This window comes from Meriones unguiculatus, chromosome 21 (genome assembly GCF_030254825.1).
Source record: "Meriones unguiculatus strain TT.TT164.6M chromosome 21, Bangor_MerUng_6.1, whole genome shotgun sequence".
Lineage (NCBI taxonomy): Eukaryota > Metazoa > Chordata > Mammalia > Rodentia > Muridae > Meriones > Meriones unguiculatus.
The window spans coordinates 9,064,763-9,086,500 of NC_083368.1; the positions used below are offsets into that span (position 1 = coordinate 9,064,763).

The 21,738-nt window shown below is 38.8% G+C and overlaps 1 protein-coding gene across 2 annotated transcripts in view; it reads left to right on the forward strand.

Moving 5' to 3' along the window:
* Positions 1 to 21,738, forward strand: part of Grid2 (glutamate ionotropic receptor delta type subunit 2) — a 1,564,629-nt gene that overhangs the window by 943,464 nt on the left and 599,427 nt on the right. The window lies entirely within an intron of this gene.

A 21,738-nucleotide genomic window follows, 5' to 3' on the forward strand; every position in this document is an offset into this window, starting at 1 on the left:
ATTCATTAATTTATATTGTTGCATTTTTTCTAACAATAATAAATGTGTCACCATTTATTATACTGTTTTTATTTTAGACTGCTGTAAGTAAGGCAGTAACAGTTTTCTTTCATATTGACTATACTGTTGTACATATATATATATATTTATATATATATACGTATTTTTGTGCGTGTGAAAGAGTAGAATTGCAATACAAGAACACATGCCTTAAACATTACTGGATAACATCAAACCCATTATTGAAATGTACCAATTTTTATTTACCACACCAGTGTAAGTAAGTTCTCGCTGCCACATGACCTAAACATCCTGATTTCTAAGGCATCTAAGCTTCTGTTAATTTATTGATATAGTCATATATTTTTATGGTTTCAGTTTAAATTCTCTGCCTATAATGCACACTTCCTATTTTTGGCATCTCAAATTTCTCTTTGACTTCATTATCCTTTCAATTTTTGTTCTTTGTTTGGCTGTTTGTTATCTCTTTGAGAAGGCAAAGATGTCTTTTGCTTTTTTAGAGCTGCTCTCTGAGCTGTGCAGAAATACACGTGAACCCACGAGTTTTCATAGCATTCTTACAACATTTAAATTTACTTTTTAAATGAGTATTATTTTCTGTGATGTTGATATTTATCCTTACTCTGAATCACGGATCTGTCGGCCATCTTGTAAAGTGCTGTACACTTCTGCCTTTTTACTCAGGTCTCTTGACTCCCAACTAACTTATTTGAAGAACAGGAATGAGACCATTATGGAATTCCATTCAAGTGCTACCACGTTTGCAGCTGTTTTTAGAGATGAGCTAAATTCATCTCGAATGAGATAAAGTCATTAAGAGAAAGAGTTAGTTAAAAGTAGAACAAGATAATGTTAAGTAGTGGTTGATTTCAAGTATGAAAATAAAGGGAGAGAACTGGTTGCAGGAGTAACCAGTGTCCTTGGCCTTCCGCGGGGCGGGTGTGGCTCTCCAGAGTGCAGAGAAAGAGGAGAGGAGCCAGTCCTTGCGCAGCACAGGTTTACTGATGTGGGGGAACTGAGGCGATGGTTACTGAATGTGATGCCTTTTGTTGGCACATCAGAGGTGAGATTATCGACTAAGAGGAAAAATCACCAGAGTACCGAAAGATGTCGGTGATTATGAAGCCAGGGGCTTAAAGTGGCAAACAGGAGACAGCGGAGGAACCGCCAGGCAGGGCTGATGTCACATATGAGGGTAAAAATAAAGAGTACAATGAAGCAGTAAACTCGGCTGTATTTGTCAGCAGCCCTCAGCAGACAGAATGAGTTTGAATAACGTAGGCTGGGTTTTCTTTTGTTCTGTTTTAATGGGGTTATTGTCTTTTTGTTTTTTGTTTGTTTGTTTGTTTTCATAGCAATGCAGTAAACCAACTGAGGTTAAAGCCAATGGTAAGATGTGACTGAGATGACAAAATTTGATACCTACCCTAGGCAGGGTAACAGTGGAGATGGAAAGAGAGTTTCAGCAACAGAAACAAAGTATGGCTTGAAAGGCTTGAGCTGAGCATGTCACAAGTCTCCATCATAACAGGAGTGAAGCAGAGGAGTGACTGAGTCAGGAAACTGTGTTTGGGGAAGATTATCTCAGAATAGGATGATTGGGGTGGGGGTGGAGGGGATGCCTGAGAAGCTGGCAAAGGAGGACTTCAAGCCTAACTCGGCCCTAGAAGTCCTGTGTGTAGTCACTTCAGCCTGCTCTGAATTTAGTCTGGGCTCTGAATTCACTCTATGTTCATTATCTAGCATCCAAGGAACAAAGGTCTAAAGACATAAAAGAGTATAGACATAATTTTCAATTATATCAAATAGCCATGGGAACCGTTTAGATTTCTACACTCAAGCTTTACAAATGGATCGAGGCTCCCCTAAGAGCCTAAAGATGGTTGCTAAAGGTTGCTAAAATCCTTATAAACTGTTGACTTTAAGGTGCCTTTTATGTTGCTGACAATATAAGTTTTGTGGCACACACCTCTAATTATAGCACTCAGAGGCTGAGGCAAGACAATTGAGAATTTTAGGACTACATCAGCTCAATAAAAAGACCCTGGCTCAAAAAAAATTTTTTTTCTCTATCTATTCCTTTATTTTGGGACATCTGGGTTGTTTCCAGGTTCTGGCTATTATGAACTGCTATGAACATGGTTGAGCAAATGTCCTTATTGTGTACTTGAGCATATTTTGGGTAGATGCCTAGGAGTGGTATAGCTGGAACTTGAGGAAGCACTATTCCTAGTTGTCTGAGAAAGCGCCAGATAGATTTCCAGAGTGGTTATACAAGTTTACATTCCCACCAGCAACTGAGTAGGCTTCCCCTCTTTCCACATCCTCTCCAGCATGTGTTGTCACTTGAGTTTTTGATCTTAGCCATTCTGATGGGTGTCAGATGAAGTCTCAGGGTCATTTCAATTTGCATTTCCCTGATCACTAAGCATGTTGAACATTTCTTTATGTGTTTCTTTGCCATTCGATATTCCTCTATTGAGAATTCTCTGTTTAACCCTATACCCCATTTTTAATTAGATTACTTGATTTTTGCTTTTTAATTTCTTTAGTTCTTTATATATTCTGGATATTAGCTCTCTGCCAATTATAGGGTTGCTGAAGATTCTTTCCCAGTCTGTAGGCTGTCATTTTGTTCTCATGACAGTGTCCTTTGCTTTACAGAGGCTTTTTAGTTTCATGAGGTCCCATTTTTTGATTGTTGATCTTAGACCCTGTGCTGTTGGTGTTATGTTCAGGAGGAAGTTGTCTCCTCTGCCATTGAGTTCAAGGTTCTTTGCTCAACTGAGTAATGGATGAAGAAATTGTGGTACATCTACACAATGGAATATTACTCAGCAATTAAAAACAAGGAAATCATGAAATTTGCAACCAAATGATGGGAACTAGAAAAGATCATCCTGAGTGAGGTATCCCAGAAGCAGAAAGTCACACATGGTATATACTCACATATAAAAGGATATAAACATATGACATAGGATAAACATATTAAAATCTGTACACCTGAGGAAGCTAAGCAAGAAGGAAGACCCTGGGTAAGATGATTAATCCTTATTCAGAAAGGCAAACGGGACAGACATCAGAAGAGGGAGAAATTAGGGAATAGGACAGGAGCCTACTACAGAAGGCCTCTGAAAGATTCTTCCCAGCAAGGTATCAAAGCAAATGCTAAGACTCAGCCAAATTTTGGGCAGGGTGCAGGGAATATTATGAAAGAAGGGGAAGATGAAAGACCTGGAGGGGACAGGAGCTCTACAACCAGAGCAACAGAACAAAAAATTCAGAGCAAAGGGGTCTTTTCTGAGACTGATACTCCAACCAAAAACCATGCATGGAAATAATCTACAACCCCTGCACAGATGTAACCCATGGTAGCTCAGTGTCCAAGTGGGTTCCCTAGTAAGGGGAACAGGGGCTGTCTCTGACATGAACTCAGTGGCTGGCTCTTTGATCACCTTCCCTGATGGGGCAGCAGGCTTACCAGACCACAAAGACAAGGCAGCCATTCCTGATGAGACCTGATAGGCTAGGGTCAGATGGAAGGGAAGGAGGTCCTTCCCTATCAGTGGGCTTGGGGAGGGACAAGGGAGGAGATGAGGGAGGGAAGGTAATATTGGGAGGAGAAGAAGGAGGGGGCTACAGCTGGGATACAAAGTGAATAAATTGTAATTAATAAAAAGAATAAAAACAGTTTTTTATTTGTTTAAAAATGTTTTTAAACATTTCTGACTTTAAAATATTTTTTTTTATTTTACTTTAAAAGTTAGTGCATTTCGAGCCAGGCATGATGGTACATACCTTTAATCCCAGCACTCAGAAAGGCAGAGGCAGGTGGATTGCTGTGAGTTAGAGGCTTACCTGGCCTACAATGTGAGCCCAGGACAGCCAAGGCTACACAGAGAAACCCTGTGTGTGTGTGTGTGTGTGTCTGTGTCTGTGTGTCTGTGTGTCTGTGTGTGCACGCATGCATGAGCATGTGTGTTCATACTTGTGTGTTGTTGCATGCCGCATGTCTGTACATGTGACCAAGAGCACCGTTTGACATCCTAACATATTTGCTTACAGAGATCACTTTTTTCACTAAATCACAAATGCAATAAACTATTGACTCAATAAATTCTAAATCTACACAGTTTCAAGAGCACAATAAATTAATTGTGGCTATAAATTTTAGTTAATGAGTGGAACAGTTCCTTCATACTAGCACTGGCACAAGCAATGGTGCTTTCAAAGATTTAGGGAAAGCCTTAACACCCAAATAACTTCAGCGGAGACTTAGGTATCTGCCCAGAATTCCAGTCTCTGTTGCTCTATCCGTGTCTCAAAAAGAGTAAATGGCTTTCTAACTAAGGAGCTGTCAAGCTGTCAGAGTTTGTTGTGCAGCCAGGGGCTGATTGCACACGATGGCCACATCCTTATCGCCTCCAGCAGGGATCCTGTCAGATTTTGTGAACCAGGCAGAGTGTGTCTGTGAGGATTTGACCACAGATTCACAGTCCTAAATGCTGGTTCAGTCTGCTGTGCTGGCATTACATGAATGAAGACATCATTCTCCACTGTTGCTAGCCAAAATGAAGATTTTTCCTATTTTATATTTTCTATATATTGTTTTTCTTGGAAGTAAGGTATTTAACTCAGAGAATAGCTTATTCAATGTGTGTCATGTACCTTTGAGGAAAAAAATGAAGTGAAACTCAAAGCCCGTTTTTGAGGTCATCAAGACTTTCTATAGTGTTAATTCTGCAGTCATGCTCCTGGTCCCATTGCTTCACCTCAACCCCACATTTCCAACAAAATAATCGCACATTGTATAAAGCAACCTAAAATTAAGTTTATCACAGAACTGTATTAAAAGGAAAGATTATTCTGAATAAACCTATAAAGAATCAATGTGGTTTTCCTTACAAGAATTCTACCATAGCTTTTGCTTATTTGAATTTTCTTTGTCCCTTTTGCCAGAACCACCCAAATTTTACTATGAAGGACTGAGTTGCAGAAGTAACATTAACATTCTGACCTTAACATCTTCAAACTTTATAAGAGGAAAATAAGGCTAGAGAAAGTGGATTAAAGCTGGTTCCACAGACAGTAATGCTTAGAGCAGTGCTTCTCAACTTTCCAATGCTGCAGCCTCTAATACAGAGTTCATGTTGTGGTGACGCCAACCGTAAAATTATGCTCATTGCACAGTTCATTCACAGTTGTAATTTTGCTTCTGTTGTGAATCTTAAGGTAAATATCTGATATACGAAATATCTTATATATGACTACCAAAGGGGTCATGCCCCACAGGTTAAGAACCCTTAGAGTATTAATAAAGTGTTTGCTCATGAGTGTATGCAATTCAAAGATGTGGCCAATGTTTTGAACTCTTAGGTGTAGTGATTTCTTTACCAAAGTCACAAATAGAAGACTCATAGCTCTGCTTTATTTGAAAAACTCATTCTGTTTTAAAAGACCATATAGATTATTGCTGGTCCATTTCTCAATTAACCAATCCCTTTTACTGTCTTGTATTCAGAAAGATTAAAGAAACACCATGGCTTCAAATGGCTAAACATTTCTTTGATATTCTTTTCAGCAAAGCCTGTGCTGACTCCAGACTATCTAAAGTAGCATCTTCCTTACCACATTACTCTGTCTTAAAGATTCCTTTTAGCAATTTTTATAAAAATATTATGCATATTTATACAAATTATATTTGTGCATGTAGTCATATGTAAATATAAAGTCCTCTTTTAAAGTCTCATCTTTTGCACCACAGCGTAGCTTTATCAAATCAAGAATATTTTGCTGTCTGCTACATTATCTACATAGTCGACATATATGTTACACAGAAGGTACTGTACTTCTGTGAATACATTAATGAAGATGTTTGCATAATAACATAAGAATCCATAAGATTATTGTCAACCATGCTTTTCCTTAATCAAGTGAAATTTAACAACTTACGTGAAATAGCTGTAAATATGCCACACTAGAATGTGAGCATGTGACTGTATTATTTCTATTTTTGCATCCTCAACACCTACTAGAGTTAGTTACCGGGTAATCAAAAATAGAAGCAATTTTGTATTTGTAGTTCATAATTACTTCCAAAATAGCTTAGATTCATCATCCAATGGTTCAGAAAGGTGCATAACTTGTGCTGTCTGGCGTGCCTATGTTCTAATTCATTGACTGTGTGACTCTTGAAATTTCTATTCAAAGTGAGCCTAAACTTCTAAGTCAGGAATGTCATTTCTCTTTAAAGATTATTGTTAAGTTCAAGGGAAATTATTTTTGTAGACTATATAGTAAGAGATGATTAAAATATGCCTGCTTAAGAATAGCCATTCCCGTGGTTCAAAGCAGTGCAAAATCCAGTTGCTCTTCTGACAAGAAATTGCTATGTGAAGTAGGGACAATGATTTCACTTTAAGGGGTAATGAGCAGATAATTATATACAATATCACAAAGAGAGATAACATGCATTTTTGTTTCCTTTAATGTCTTTTTGGACTCAAACATTCTAAAGTCTACCAATGAAGCTTGGGAGGCATAGTTGGAAAATGTATCACTTTTTATTTATTGTTTCTATGAGTGTGTGTGTGTGTGTGTGTGTGTGTTTGCTGAAGATCAATCCAGGACTTTGTACAGGCTAGCCAGCAGTTCTAACAGCTAACACCGAGATGTGCCTCCAGACTTTATTGTCTTTTTTTAAGAGTAAATTTATGTCTTGGAAAATGGTGTAAACACAGGAGCCTCTTTTTCTGCCATCATTCCTTATATATAATTTATAATCACAATAAATTTTATTTTATCACCTTTTATTGGATTAGGCCTTCAAGAAATTTTTGTATCACAAAATCACGTGAGTTTTAGGTAGCTTCTTTCTTTATGAAATTCCTATAGTGCATTAGACTGTAAATAATAATGATGGCAAGTGACACCTGGGAATTAGAAGTTCCATTATATTTGAAGGGTAGCCTCTGAGCAGATCTCTTAATGCTAAGATGCTCCTTGTGCCATAGCTGGAGGTACAGAACACAGCTACAGGTGCTGATATCTACGTTCGCTCTGGCTTTTCTAGAAGTAGTCTTGCACTATGACCACTTCTGCAGGAGTCCATGCTTAGGTTAGCAAGGTGAACTGCCTCTTTAAGAATGAGGAGACCATCACTTATGGAGGTGAGGATGATGGTGACTCTTCCATAATGCAGCAGATGAATTTCAACGCCAGGTTTTGATAGACAAACACCTTTCTGGAAAGACTACAAAATCTAGAAAGTTTCGCTTAAGATCAACCTGAGACAACCCCCAAACATTTCATTCAAACAAGCACTCCTCATTTACACACCTCTGACCTCCAGTTGAGAAATACACAGTTGGTCTTATTTCTCAGACCTTGAACTGTGAAAAGGACCAATGCCATAGCTCTCCTGCTTCTCAGGCTTTGAGTTTAGACTCGCATTATAGTCTGCTTCTGGTTCTCTAGCTTACAGATGGCTGACCTTGGGCTTCTACACATTTATATTTGAATGAATCTTCAACCTATTTCACAAAACAGAAACAGAAGGAACATTGCCAAACTCATACTATGAGGTCACAGTCACCTTGATACCTAAATCACACAAAGACCCAACAAAGAAAGAGAATTTCAGACCAATTTCTCCTATGAACATTGATGCAAAGATACTCAATAAAATAACTGCAAACTAAATCCAAAAACACATCACAGATATCCTCCACCATGATCAAATGGGCTTCTTTTCAGGCATTCAGGGGTGGTTCAATATATGGAAATCCATCAATGTAATCTACCATATAAACAAATAAACAAACTGAAAGAAAGAAAAAACACATGATCCATGATCATCTCCTTAGATGACTGAAAAGCATTTGACAAAATCCAACACTCTTTCATGTTTAAAGTTTGGAGCAATCAGGGATACAAGACACTAACCTAAACATGGTAAAGGCGATATACAGCAAGCCTATAGCCAACATCATACTAAAAAGAGAGAAACTTAAATCGATTCTGCTGAAATTGGGAACATGGCAAACCTGTCCACTCTCTCCATATCTCTTCAACATAGTACTTGAAATCCTAGCTAGAGCAATAAGACAACTAAAGGAGATCAAGGGATACAAATCGGAAAGGAAGAGGTCAAAGTATCACTATTTGCAGATGATATTATACAGAAGTGACCTAGTGACCTCACTCTTCAGTTAACTACTACGTTCTTAGTTAGCTTTGACCGTAAACTGTAAATACTGTGCAGAACTCCATATGGTAACCATGGTTCTGTGAGGAAAGCAGACTATGAATCTGCAGAAGTGAGAAGAGCTGAATATTCAGGCCTTGCCCCTTGTTGTGACTGAGTCTGTTATGTAACAGGTATAGAAATTTGTTTCATAGAGCTGGCACAAAAGCATCTATGGTGACTGTAATGGGCCAAAAAGCAAAGCACTTATCCATCTATAAACTCTTAGCAGACCCATATATTGCATTTTGTTACAATATGGTGAGCTCCAGAGAAACAGAATGTTGGGCATTTTCATTCTTCTAGGCTGCTAGAATTCCCACCCTCTGAGTTGCTCTGCAGTCTGCTCAGATATTTGAGTATGACTTTCTCATTTTCTTACTCTCATCTTGCTTCCTTATGGGGGTTATAAATTATACTTTTACACAGATGGATTATATACAATGATAATGAGTACAAACTTTGTACAGTAGTAGGTACAGAATCTGACAGCAGTAGAGCTCTATAACCCATGTGTTTGGGATAAGAGTAGCATCTGCCATTTAAAGTAATAGTATGTTTGTATTGATGATGAAGCTTGCTATAATCATGATTATTTTAATTAATTATACTTTATTCACTTTGTAAACCCCTGTAGCTCCCTTCCTCCTTCCCTCTCAGTCCCTCCCTCCCTCTTTCTTCTCCACCCATGCTCCTCTCCAAGTCCACTGATAAGGGAGCTCTCCCTTTCCTTCATTCTGATCCTAGTCTATTAGGTCTCATCAGGAATGGCTGCATTGTCTTCCTCTGTGTCCTGGTAAGGCTGCTCCCCACTCAGGGGGAGGTGATCAAAGAGCAGGCCAATCAGTTCATGTCAGAGACAGTCCCTGTTCCCATTACTATGGAACCCACTGGACACTGAACTGCCATGGGCTACATCTGTGCAGGCATTCTAGGTTATATTATATCCATGATTGGTCCTTGTTTGGAGTAACAGTCTCAGAAAAGACCCCTGTGCTCAGATTTTTTGGTTCTGTTGTTCTCCTTGTGGAGTTCCTGCCCTCTCCAAATTTTACTATTTCCCACTTCTTTCATAAGATTCCCTGAACTCTGCCCAAAGGCCATTAGTCTCAGCATCTGCTTTGATGGTCTGCAGGACAGAGCTTTTCAGCAGCCCTCTGTGGCAGGCTCCTGACTTATTCCCTGTTGTCTCCTTCTTCTGATGTCTGTCCTCTTTCCCTTGATGAATGGAGATTGAGCATTTTAGCCAGAGTCCTCCTTCTTGATTAGTTTCTTTAGGTGTACAGATTTTAGTAGGTTTATCCTATATTATATGTCTAATACCCACTTATAAGTGAGTATGTACCCTGTGTATAATCATGATTTTTAACAGCACTACTTTACTGCTTTCTTTCTGTCTTCTTTCTTCTTTTTCAGTATATTTATCATTTTTATATTAGTATATATGACCCACTGGTGCTAACATGACATCATTAATACCTGAATTTTAATTAAGATGTTATGTGCTCACTGAGAAATGAATGATATTTGTTCCTATGACTTTACTGGACATTAATAAGGGCTGTTTTCATACTTTGTGGTGTCTTAAATGTATATTATTGTCTCTTTAAATTTTTCTATCATTAGTTTTTTGTCTTTACAAATGATAATAGATTGCAATAATAAAAAAAAGCAACCCACATTCTTGCTATTCCAGAGAACAAGATGTTGGCTTTTTTTTTGCTGGAATGTGCTGTTATTACATGCATGATGCTATCTATGTACTATTGTATACACACTAAAACTATGCTGTTCAGAATGTAATTTGCATTTCCAAAAAGCATGGAGAGTTTTCCTTCATGACTGTGACCTGACTGTATGTCTATCATTTTAGCACTATTTCCAAGAAAAAGACGTTCAGAAGTACAGAGTTTAGAAACACATAAGTACATCTTATAGAGACTTTAAACCATATCCAAAATTAACATGAACAAATTCTGTTTACACAAGGGTAAGTAGTTTTGAAAATGTAGAGTTCCATCTTTGAAAAGGAGCATTGATTTTTCAGCTGTAAGGCAAGAAATAGCATTTATTTCTTCTATTTTTTTTATTGCAGACAGAAAAAATTCTCATAAAGCTTATTCGAAGTTAACAAGCCTTATCAGAAATATATGATTTTTTACTCTAATGTCATCTTGTATCCATAGATAATTTTGAAGATATATTTTCTGAATGGGCACAGAGGTCATTTTATTGATACCCAAATAGTATGTACAACACTAAACTATGCAGTACATCATGTTATTAGAAGCAAGACTATGGATTTTTGACAATTTGCAGTTCCATCCAGTAAATATTCCAGATTTTAAAAGTTGAAAATCAATTTACATTCGAAAATTTTATTAATTCTTAATTTTATCTTTCATTATGTATGTGTGTATGACATGTGTGCGCACACATTAGAATTTTTTAAAAGCTATAAACAATTCTAAAAGCCAGTTTTTCAAGATGATAATTTCAAAGTAGTAAATGCATTTATACCAAAAGAAAGTATTCATATTAAGATCTCACAGCCCTGGGTAAGATGATCAAGCCTCACTCAGAAAGGCAAATGGAAAGGACATCAGAAGAGAGAGAAAACAGGGAACAGGATAGGAGCCTACCAGAGAGGGCCTCTGAAAGATTCTACCCAGCAAGGTACCAAAGCAGATGATGAGACTCATAGCCAAAGTTTGGACAGGGTGCAGGGAATCTTATAAAAGAAGGGGGAGAAAGCTCCTGAAGGGGTCAGGATCTCCACAAGAAGAGCAACAGAACCAAAAGAATCTGGGCCCAGGGGTCTTTCTGAGACTAATACTCCAACCAAGGACCATGCATGGAGATAACCTAGAACCCCTGCACAGAGGTAGCCTGTGGCAGCTCAGTCTCCACAATGTAATGGGAACAGGGGATGTCTCTGACATGAACTCAGTGGCTGCCTCTTTGATCACCTCCTCCTGAGGGTGTAGCAGCTTTACCATGCCACAGAGGAAGATAATGCAGCCAGTTCTGATGAGACCTGATAGGCTAGGGTCAGAGAGAAGGGGAGGAGGATCTCCCTTATCAGTGGACTTAGGGAGAGGCAGGGAGGAAATGAGGGAGGGAGAGTGATATTGGGACAAGATGAGGAAGGGGGCTAGAGCTGGGATACAAAGTGAATAAACTGTAATTGATAAAAAAATTTTAAAAAGAAAATAGAAAAGAGAAATATCTCACAGATATATTATCTACATTTATGCTAATGAGCTTACTGATGCTGATATGTTCTCTGAGCTACACTGCCTCCCCTGCTCTCCAGCTTTAGATACACTTGTTTACTGAGGCTGCAAATATCATTGTGAAAAAAGTCTTTTTACTTTATTAACATATTCACAGGGTTTGTGAATGTTTTTATTTTTTAATTTATTTTTCATTGAAAATAGGTTTTTCATATATTATATTTTCATTAATATAATCAGAATTTTCCTACCTGTCCACTTTCTGACCCACCCAAATTTACACCTTTGTTTCTCTCTCTTTAAAATATAAACAGGAAAATTAAAAATAAAATGAAAATAAACCAGAGGGAAAAAAAAAACAGAAAAAAAGAACCAAAGAAAAAGCACAAGAAACACACACAGATGCTGAGAAACACACATTCTCACACAAAGAAAACCAACAAAAACAAAAACATAATGTATAAGCAAAGACCTATGGGGAAAAAGTACCCAGGCAATGCTTTGTGAAACAAACAAACAACACCAAAAAACAAACAAACAAACAAACAAGACTCCAACAATAACCCTGAGTTTGTTCCATGGGAACTGCAGCCAAGCGTACCCAGTGAGAGTCCATTGGGGAAAACTAACTTTTCCTTTTTGTGAAAGTTATCAAGTGGAGATAGATAGCTTCTGGGTGAAGTTGGTCTAGACAGTATCTAGTCTCAGGTTCCTGGCCACCGGGCAGTGCCAGGAGTGGGTTCCATCTCGCGACGTGAGCCTGAATTTCCATGAAATAGCGGCTGCTTACTGCCACAGCCTTTTGCCATAATTGTACCAGTGTATTTTGTAGGCAAGTCACCACAAAACTGCCTATGCGTTGCGTAAATAATCTTACTAAGTTGTACTGGAAGCTGGTGTTATTTAGAGCTGCTTATAATATGAGATCAAGATGCTATTTAAGCAATTGGTACCACTTTATTAATCACAGTGATTCAGATATACTGAAGGGTCTTTATGTACTTTGACGATAATTTTTATTTTTAAAATTCAGTAAATATACTATTTTCAGGATTATTAATTTTTATTATCATAGAAAAATAAAATTTCTGAAGTTCTTTTTAATAATCAAGGGTGAGAAGTAATTCTATTTTAGCATAATTCAACAAACAGCTTGGATTAATGTGGACTGTGCTTTGAAATGTGTAATTAATAAAATGAAGGCATCTGTCTGAATCTAATCATCATGAGTAAGTGACTGAATCCTCCTGATGAGAATGGCTCTCATCTCTCAGACACTTCTGAAGCGTTATTCAGTCTGAAGCTGCAGAAGGCTGTAATACCCAGGAGTACCTGAATAAAAGTTTTGTGCTTTAAATGCAAATGTATTGGAAACGCTTTGCCAGGGAATTTCTTCTTTTTACTCTTTCAAGGTTGCTATGATTCGTATCCTGGACTGAGATGAGAAATCATTCAGTCCCAGCTCAGACATTTCCAAGTGGCTGATTGTAGTCATTTGGAGCAGTGACATGATTTGAATAAGTACACTTCCATTAAGCATGAGACAATTTTTGTTCAGGACTATGGAAAATTGTCATACTCCTCCCTCTCACATAGAACACATTATATTAATGTATAATTTTCCTTGCAAAGAAAATTGGTAAGTGTACAATTATTTTTAGGAGAAACACAGCATTTGTAATATAGGGATGGGTTCTCATTCTATGTGACTTTTTATGGAAAACCATAGAATAATTTCTATTTTACCTTCTTTGTTTTCCTGTAATTTCATCAGATTCTGTTTCCTGGACCTCGTCTGTTTTCTGTTCAAATAGTATTAGATAAATTGATTATATAATTTCTACTGTACTTTGCATTGTATTAAGAGGTGGATCCACTTTTAAAAATAGAGAAACGTATCAAAATTTCTCTTAATAAGAAATTTTTTTGATTTACCCCACCATTTGAAGGGAGCTCAAAATTAGAGACAAATTATCAAAATGTGATATAACATTTCTGTATGAAGTGCTGAGTTTTAAGGCTTAATAACTTGCCTGAGAAACTGTTAGTTCATTAGAAGGACAAAAGCTCAGCCACCGGAGAAATGAAGTCCCACTTGGCTGTGGCGTGTCCTTCCCATAGTGATACACAACTGAAGATCCATGCATTTTTTTTCTTTCATAGAAAGTGCAGAATCCTTCTCCAAATCTAGTTATAGTTTCATCCCATTTATATACAAATACAAAAACTAGTCAGGTACATAGGATACAAAGAAAATATTCAAATATTCCTTTGGCTCTTATGTCTTACCAGTAGCTTAGCATAACGTATAGATGGAAACATTTATTCAAAATAGCAAAAATTTGTTTCATACTTTCATGTTGGAATTATAATCTTCTTAAACATCTGGCTTGAGCAGAATTCTTACTTTTGGTAAGGAAAAACAAAAAATATGAATAATACCAGGGAAGACACAAGTGATTTAAGGTTTTACAGTTAGGTCCAATAACAAGCAGGAAATAGAGGAAGCCCTTTCTGGAAGCTGTGAAACGCACAGGCTAGGTTGCCTGAAGCAATCGAAGCTTTAGTGCTTAGCAGCACCAACAGCAGAGGTCACATTAAAACTAAGATGGATCCAAGAAGCTGACAGAGGTTTTGTTGTCTGCCAAGCCTGGTTGTGGCAATTAGATCATTAAGAGCAAAGTATTCTGCAGCAGTGGCCGTGCAGCAGGTGTCCCTCGATGAGATGAAATAGCACTGTGTTTGTGGAAGGCCTCCAGGAAAAAGAAAACCCATACTGCATTGATTGGTCTCTTGATAATAGCTTTAAAGAAAGAAGAGTGTTTGGGAAGCACTTTAGCTACCATGATGTACATAGAAATAATTTTAAAACATCAAGACTCAGTGCATAGAAGGAATTTAAATCTATGGGAAGTAAACAGAAAATATTATCAATATTATCAATTCTTGTTATCAATTAAGAATTCTACTACTATTAACAATTTACCAAAATGAAATGTTATAAATGTACTGAATGATAGCTATTTATGTCTGTCATTAATTTCTATGACATTTAAAATTATATTTCTTACATTATGTAAGGAAAGCATAGTGTTGTTATTTTCCTTTTCTCCAAGCTATTTCATACTTTAGAGGCTCAAGCAAACAAGGCAGTATTTATGTTTTATTGCTACAAAGTGTATATAAAATATAAAAAGTTGACTGTTACTGAATTGTTACCTCTGGGTTTAGAATGATGCATTCAGTAATGGCGATATTCTTTTTTCTTTCTTTCTTTCTTTAATCGCTTGACAGCCTGATCCCAGCGCCCTCTCTCCTCTCCTCCAAGTCCACCCTCATACCCCTTCCACATACCTTCTTGTCAGAGAAGGGGAGACCTCCGAGGGCTACCAACCCACCCTGGCATCTTAAGTCACAGGAGAGCTAAAGGTATCCTCTCCCATTGAGGCCAGGCAAGGCAGCCCAGCAAGGGGAGAGGGATCTAAAGGTCTGCAACAGAGCCAGAGAAAGCATCTGATCCCTGTGTTAGGAGACCCATATCTTGAGCAAACTGCACACTGGCTACATATGAGTAGGCGGTACAGGTCCAGCTCATCCAAGCCCTTTGACTGGTGGGTCAGTTTCTGTAAGACCCCATGGACCAGGTTAGTTGACTCTGTAGGGCTTCTTGTGGTGTCCTTGACTCCTCCAGTCTCCTCTATCCTTCCTCTCACTCTTCCACAAGACTCCCGGACCTCAGCCTATTCTTTGGCTGTGGGTCTCTGCATCTGTTTCCATCAGCTGCTGGATGAAGCCTCTCAGAGGACAGTTATGCCAAGCTCCTGTCTGCAAGGACAGCAGAGCATCATTAATAGTGACAGGGGTTGTCTCTCTCCGGGGTGGGTTCAAGGTAGGCTAGAAAATAGGTTTGCCATTCCCTCGATTTCTGCTCCATCTTTATTCGTACACTTCATTCCTACACTTCTTATAGGGAACATATATTTTTTTTTCAATGCAGTTTATTCAGAAACCTTGAACAATCCTCGGACCCTGGGGAAAGCCAGCCCACAGCTTAAATAGCCTCTGGGTAGTCAACCCAGGCGTGCCATGTGGGCAATGCAGATAGGTCCACATACATGGAAGCAAGCCAGATCCTCAGCCTTAGCCAAATGTGGAATTGGGAACATATATTTTGGGACAACGGTTTTATGTGTAAGTTGGTGTTTCCCTCCCCCCACTAGCAGTCCCACCTGGCTACAAGATGTGGTAACTTCAGGCCCTTAAACCTCTTTGCTAGGGGGTCTCAGCTAGAGTTACCCCCATAGACTCCCAGGAGCCTCTGCTGTCCCAGAGATGACCAACCATCACTGATTTATTTTCTCTCTCCCAGTCCTCCCCCACACCTCTACCCCTACCTCCACTCTCTCCACAACTGTTTCCCATCACTGCCATCCTTCCTGAAGCTCACACTTTAAAAAAATATTTTTCTCATAAAAGCCTGTACTTCATGATGAAACACAAGCAAGCAGTGACCTTCTTTACTGTTATCAAAAGGACAACCAAGTGGCTTCAGATAATATAAATAAATTGGACAAGGAGAAAGGCCGAGGTTTTCTCTGGTAGGAAGAAAATAAAAAGCCTATGATAAAACCCCGCAGGTATTTCTTAATAGACATTTAGGTGGAAAAAAAAACAACCTGAGAATTGTAGTTGATCAAAGGTCAAAGGAGGAAACAAGGCTAGACTTTGCTAAAATCATCTACGAAAGTTACTAAAGAGTTTAAGAAAACTGTGTCATAAAAGAAACTCATAAAAGAATTAAAGATCATTAGGTTGAAAAGTAAATTATATCAGTATTACTTTCGTGTATATAAAGGCAATCATACAGATAAAAAAATAAAATGCAAATATGCTGTTTCGTGTGAAAGGAAAAGAGCAAGTTGTGTGCAAGTCTCCTTCAGTGTCTGGTGGTACAATCTGAAAAGCAGAAAGACTCAAACTGCCACGTGTTTCTACAGAACATGACGACCTACTTTGCGCTAAGTGCAGTTGCCTGTGGGCCACCGCTGTGAAAGTCATGTAAACCCAGTGCCGACCACGCCAGCGGGAAGTGACCACTGCAGCTAATGCATGCAGTCACTCACTTCATCCTTCTCTTACCAGAATGCGGGTGTGTGGAACAAGGCAGTAGGAAAATCCAGTCACAGCAGTCTACTGGAAGAAGCTGGCACTGGCTCAAGAGTCTGGCTAAGTGATGTGTAGACTCCTTACCCTTAAGGTCAGGATGCCAGGAAAGATAAAACTTCATGAGAGAATGAGAGAAACAGTCCAAAGAAGAAAGAGTCAAACAGTGCTTGCCTATTTCACTCCAAGTAGGGCTCAGTTACTTCTTAGATTCTAAGAATTTGATCAACTAACATTGTTTAAATAAAGAGAAACAATAATGATAGACTACATAAAACAGAAAACTAGTTAATTTGTTTTGTCTAACAATGCTGTATTTATCAGGGTTCTGTAAGGAACTGAATTGATACAATGTATGCTATAGTACTTGATATAAACTAAAAAAACAGGAGACAATGTTTTCTTTCTTTTTTATTATTTTTTACAATGTATTCTTTGTATATATTGTGATTGTAGCCCCCTCCCTACTCTCCTCCCAGTCCCAACCGCCCTCTCTCTTCCTGCTTATCACCTTCCCCTAGTATACTGAAAGGCAGTGTTCTTCTCCCATAAGTTCTCCTTCCATGCTATCTGCCCATAGCTTATCAAGTCTCATCAGGACTGCCTGGATCCTCTGACCCTGTGTCCTGGCAAGGCTGCATCACCAGGGACAAGTGAACAAAGACCAGGCAATCGAGTTCATGACAGAGGCATGAACTGCTCCCCTTACTCAGAGACCCACATGGAGACTCAGCTGCCTACTGGCTACATCTGAGCAGGGGGTCTCCATGCATGGTCATGGAGAAGACAATATGTGTTTTCAAGGCAGCTTTAGTAGGTTGGCTTACACCCTTATAACATGAGTGCTGAGTTATCAGCAGTGCCAATTGCATGCTAGAGAGACTGAGAACCTGTTAGCTGAGGTTCCATGAAGGTGGAACCTCAGCAGTTCCAGGCTGGTGTTGTAGCTATAAGATCCCTAGATGGTCACTGGCCTTCAATTCCCCTTGAAAGGCCCAAGGAGCTGGATTCTCATGTTAGCCAAGGAGAGCATCAACAGACAGTGACATACTCATTAGCAAAAAGCAAAGGCAGAAAGCCAGCAATGGTGCCTTTTCATCAGTCCTTTTCATAACTGGGCAATTGTCAGAAGGTGAGGCCAATTCCAGGAGAGATTCCTTTTGTGTTATTCCTTTCCTAGAAATGCTGTTGCACACCAACCACCAGCTATTTCTCTTCCTGATTCCAGATTCAGCCACTATGACAATCAATATTAACTGTATATTACAGGCACCTAGCAGGAGGAAGATTCTGAACTGTAAAGGGATTTAAGCATTGCTGGATTATCAATTAATAATTGCTGTATGTACAATGTGTCGGTTAATCCCAATTAGGCATCAAAACAGAGAAAAGTTAATTTCTCACTAGCTAGGCCACTCAAGAAGAAACCAGGCACATGTATACTCCTTTAAAACACGGAAATCTTGAGTTTTGAAATCACTTCAGTTAAATACAAATGTTTGATCTCATCAAGGACACACTTCAAATGTATAAATTTTAGCCTTGGCAATGATATTTTACAGAAGAAATTTGGAAACATAAACGGCAGAAATAAATCCAATGTTCATGACCATGAAAGCTATTGAATTTTTATGGAAAGTGTTTGATTATCAGGATATGTTTAAACAAGGGACGGTGATATGAAGATGTTCAGTCATGTCTGACCCTATATATCACAAGAAATATGGTGGTAATAATCACATGATGGGGCTCTATATTTATATTTTCTTAACTCTTTCAAAATAGGAATTAGAATAAGCAACATTTTAAATGTGTATATTTTCCAGGATACTGAGATCTCAGTTTTCTCAGTTCTTTAAAGATTATATTTAATACTAAGGATTTGCATTAGTGAGTTTTCCACTACTATAACACAATAACTGAGATAATAAACTTACAAGGAAAAGAAAGTTAATTTGGCTGACAGTGGGGACATTTGATCTTATTGCTTTAAGCAAGAATGGGGCAGGTGATCATGATATGAAGGCATACAGTCCATTAGCTTCCTGTGTGCATGAAAACAGAAGAGAATGGTGAGAGATATCAGTGTTCTATATCACCTTTGAAGGCATCTGTTCCTCCTATGAAGCCTTACTTTGCATAATCTTTCACCTTATAATATGTTCAATCCAAAGGGGGGAAGAACTCCTTGATTATTTTTATCTTTGGGGAACATTCTACATCTAAATTATAGCAGAATTTTGAAGATATGTTCTAGTTAGCTTTCAACTTTGAGCTTGACACAGCCTAGATGTGTATGAAAGGAAAGCATTGATTGAAGAATTGCCTTGATCAAAATGGCCAACTCTTGGAAAGAGTGCATGGAATCTTATGAAAGAAGTGGGAAATAGTAAGATCTGGAGAGAACAGGAACTCTACAAGGAGAGCAACAGAACAAGAAAATTTGAACACAGGGGTCTTTCCAGAGACAGTACCATGCATGCAACTTAAAACCCCTGCACAGATGTAGCCCACGGCAGTTCAGTGTCCAAGTGGGTTACATAGTAATGGGAACAGGGACTGTCTCTGACATGAACTAATTGGCCTGCTCTTTGATCACCTCCCCCTGAGGGAGGAGAAGCCTTACCAGGCCACGACAATGCAACCACTCCTGATGAGATCTGATAGACTAACATCAGAAGGAAGGAGAGGAGGACCTCCCCTATCAGTGGACGTGGGGAGGGGCATGCGTGAAGAAGGGAGAGGGAAGGTGGGATTAGGAGGGGAGGAGGGGCTTATGGGGGAATACAAAGTGAATAAAGTGTAATTAATAAAAGTTAAAAAAATTGGCCTGTGAGCATTTCTGCAGGGGGAGGGGTGGGGGAGGCAGACTGACTCTTAATTGATTCCTAATTGATGCTATAGAACTCAGGACACTGTGAATGAAATCATCCCTAGACAGGTGGTCCTTGGCTGTGTAAGATAACTGCTAACTAAGCATAATCCTGAGAGGGAGGGAACCAGAAAACAAGCCAGCAAACATCACTCTACAATGGTTCCTGTTTCAATTCCTGCCTTAACTTACCTCAATAAAGGACTGCAACATGGAAGTGTAAGATGAATTAGACCATTTAATCCCTTAAATTGTTTTTTGGTTATAGTATTTTATCACAGCAGCAGAGACCAAACTAGAATAGGATTTAAAAATAAGTATATTTCTGTTCCCATTGACGTAGTTAAATGAGTGAGATCAAAGATTTTTAAAAATAAAGCTTGCTTACCTTATGATACTAAGATTTGTGATTTGTGGCTCTCTCTTTTTCTTTGGTACTTTGTATGGGATGTATACAGAGCAGCACCTTAGCTGTTAGATTATTCTCTAATCAGGCAGATTTTGGTGGATTGGTGCTGTGCCAGTGTGTGTGTGCATGCGGGAGTGTCTGTATATGTATGTATATATATACAAAATATTGTTATCTATGATATTATTCTAGCTTGAAACATACTTATTCGATATATAAATGAATGCTCGCTTTAGAATTAAGTTGCCATTCTGAATGCAAAGTTTGACTAGCATTCTGATCAAGTATAAATCCAAAATTTATTACCAAATCAACTTTCCTTCGGTTTCCTTTATATTCTAAATTAGTTCTTTTAAAGTTTCCATAAATCTCTATAAAAGATACGGATGCAGTTTATCATATATCAAATTGTAAAAAATGTAAACATTTATATTTTTAAAAACAAAAGATAACCTAAGACCCCTGCACAGATGTTGCCCATGGCAGTTCAGTATCCAAGTGGGTTCCATTGTAATAGGAACAAGGACTGTCTCTGACATGAACTGATTGGCCTGCTCTTTAATTACCTCCCCGAGGGGGAAGCAGCATTACCAGGGCACAGAAGAAGACACTGCAGCCACTCCTGATGAGACCTAATTGACTAGGGTCAGAAGGAAGGAAAAGAAGACCTCCCCTATCAGTGGACTTGGGGAGGGGCATGCATGCAGAGGGTGGAGGAAGGGAGGGATTGGGATGGGAGGAAGGAGGCAACCTTAAGGGGGATACAAAGTGAATAAAGTATAATTAATAAAGAATTAAAAAAATAACCCAAAAAGAAAATTTTTAAATAGCACAAAAAAGATTCTATAGATACTTTTATTAGGAGTTAAAGAGTGGCAGTCTTACAGAGTCAACTATCCTGGGCCCATGGAGCTCACAGAGACTGAACCACCGAGCAAAGAGCATGTGTGACCTGGGCCTAGAGACCCTCATATTTTTAGCAGATATACAGCATGGTCAATATCTGGGTCCCCTAAAAACGGAAGTAAGGGCTGTCTTTGTTGCCAACCACTGGATCCCTTTCCTCTACCTAGGTGGGCTGCCTTGTCAGGCCCCAGTGGGATATGATGCTCTTAGTCCTGTTGTGACTTGAGGTGTCAAGGAGGTTTGGTACTCCTTGGCAGCCTCCCCTTCTCTGAGAAGGAGAAGTGGGAAAGGGAGGAGGGGGCATGAGGGTGAGACTGGGAGGGTGGGGGATCAGTCTGCAAAGCAATAAAAAAAAAATTAAGTCAAAACCTTTGCATAGCATTGCCTTAAAGTAATGCAGGTAAATCTAACTGAGAAATAAGAAAAGAATACAGAATCCACTCATATTCTCCTTCAATTTCTGACTACTTTATATCGTGGCCCCTGTTAACTGTGAAGGATGAGACCATGACTCTAATCTTCCGTATTCTAGTGGTTAGTTATGAACATGAGTTTCTGTCTCAGAGATCCTCCTGCTGACCGCACCTGGAGACCAGCTGAATGCTTTCTGCCTCACTTTTTGTAGGGTAACAATGTTAAAGGTTGGCTTTCTAAACCCTCTCCTCTCAGTACTATACAGCCTTCTGGTTGGCATGTGAAATATCTCCACAGGCTCATCTGTCTGACATTGGTTCTCAGAGAGGTATTGTTAAGTGAGGCTGTGAAACCTTTAGGAGGTAGAGCCTGGCTGGATAAAATATGTGCTGGGGATGGCCCTTGAAGGATATAGCCCAGATTTACATCCTGACACAATGATTCTATGACTCCTGTTTCATTCAGAAAAAAA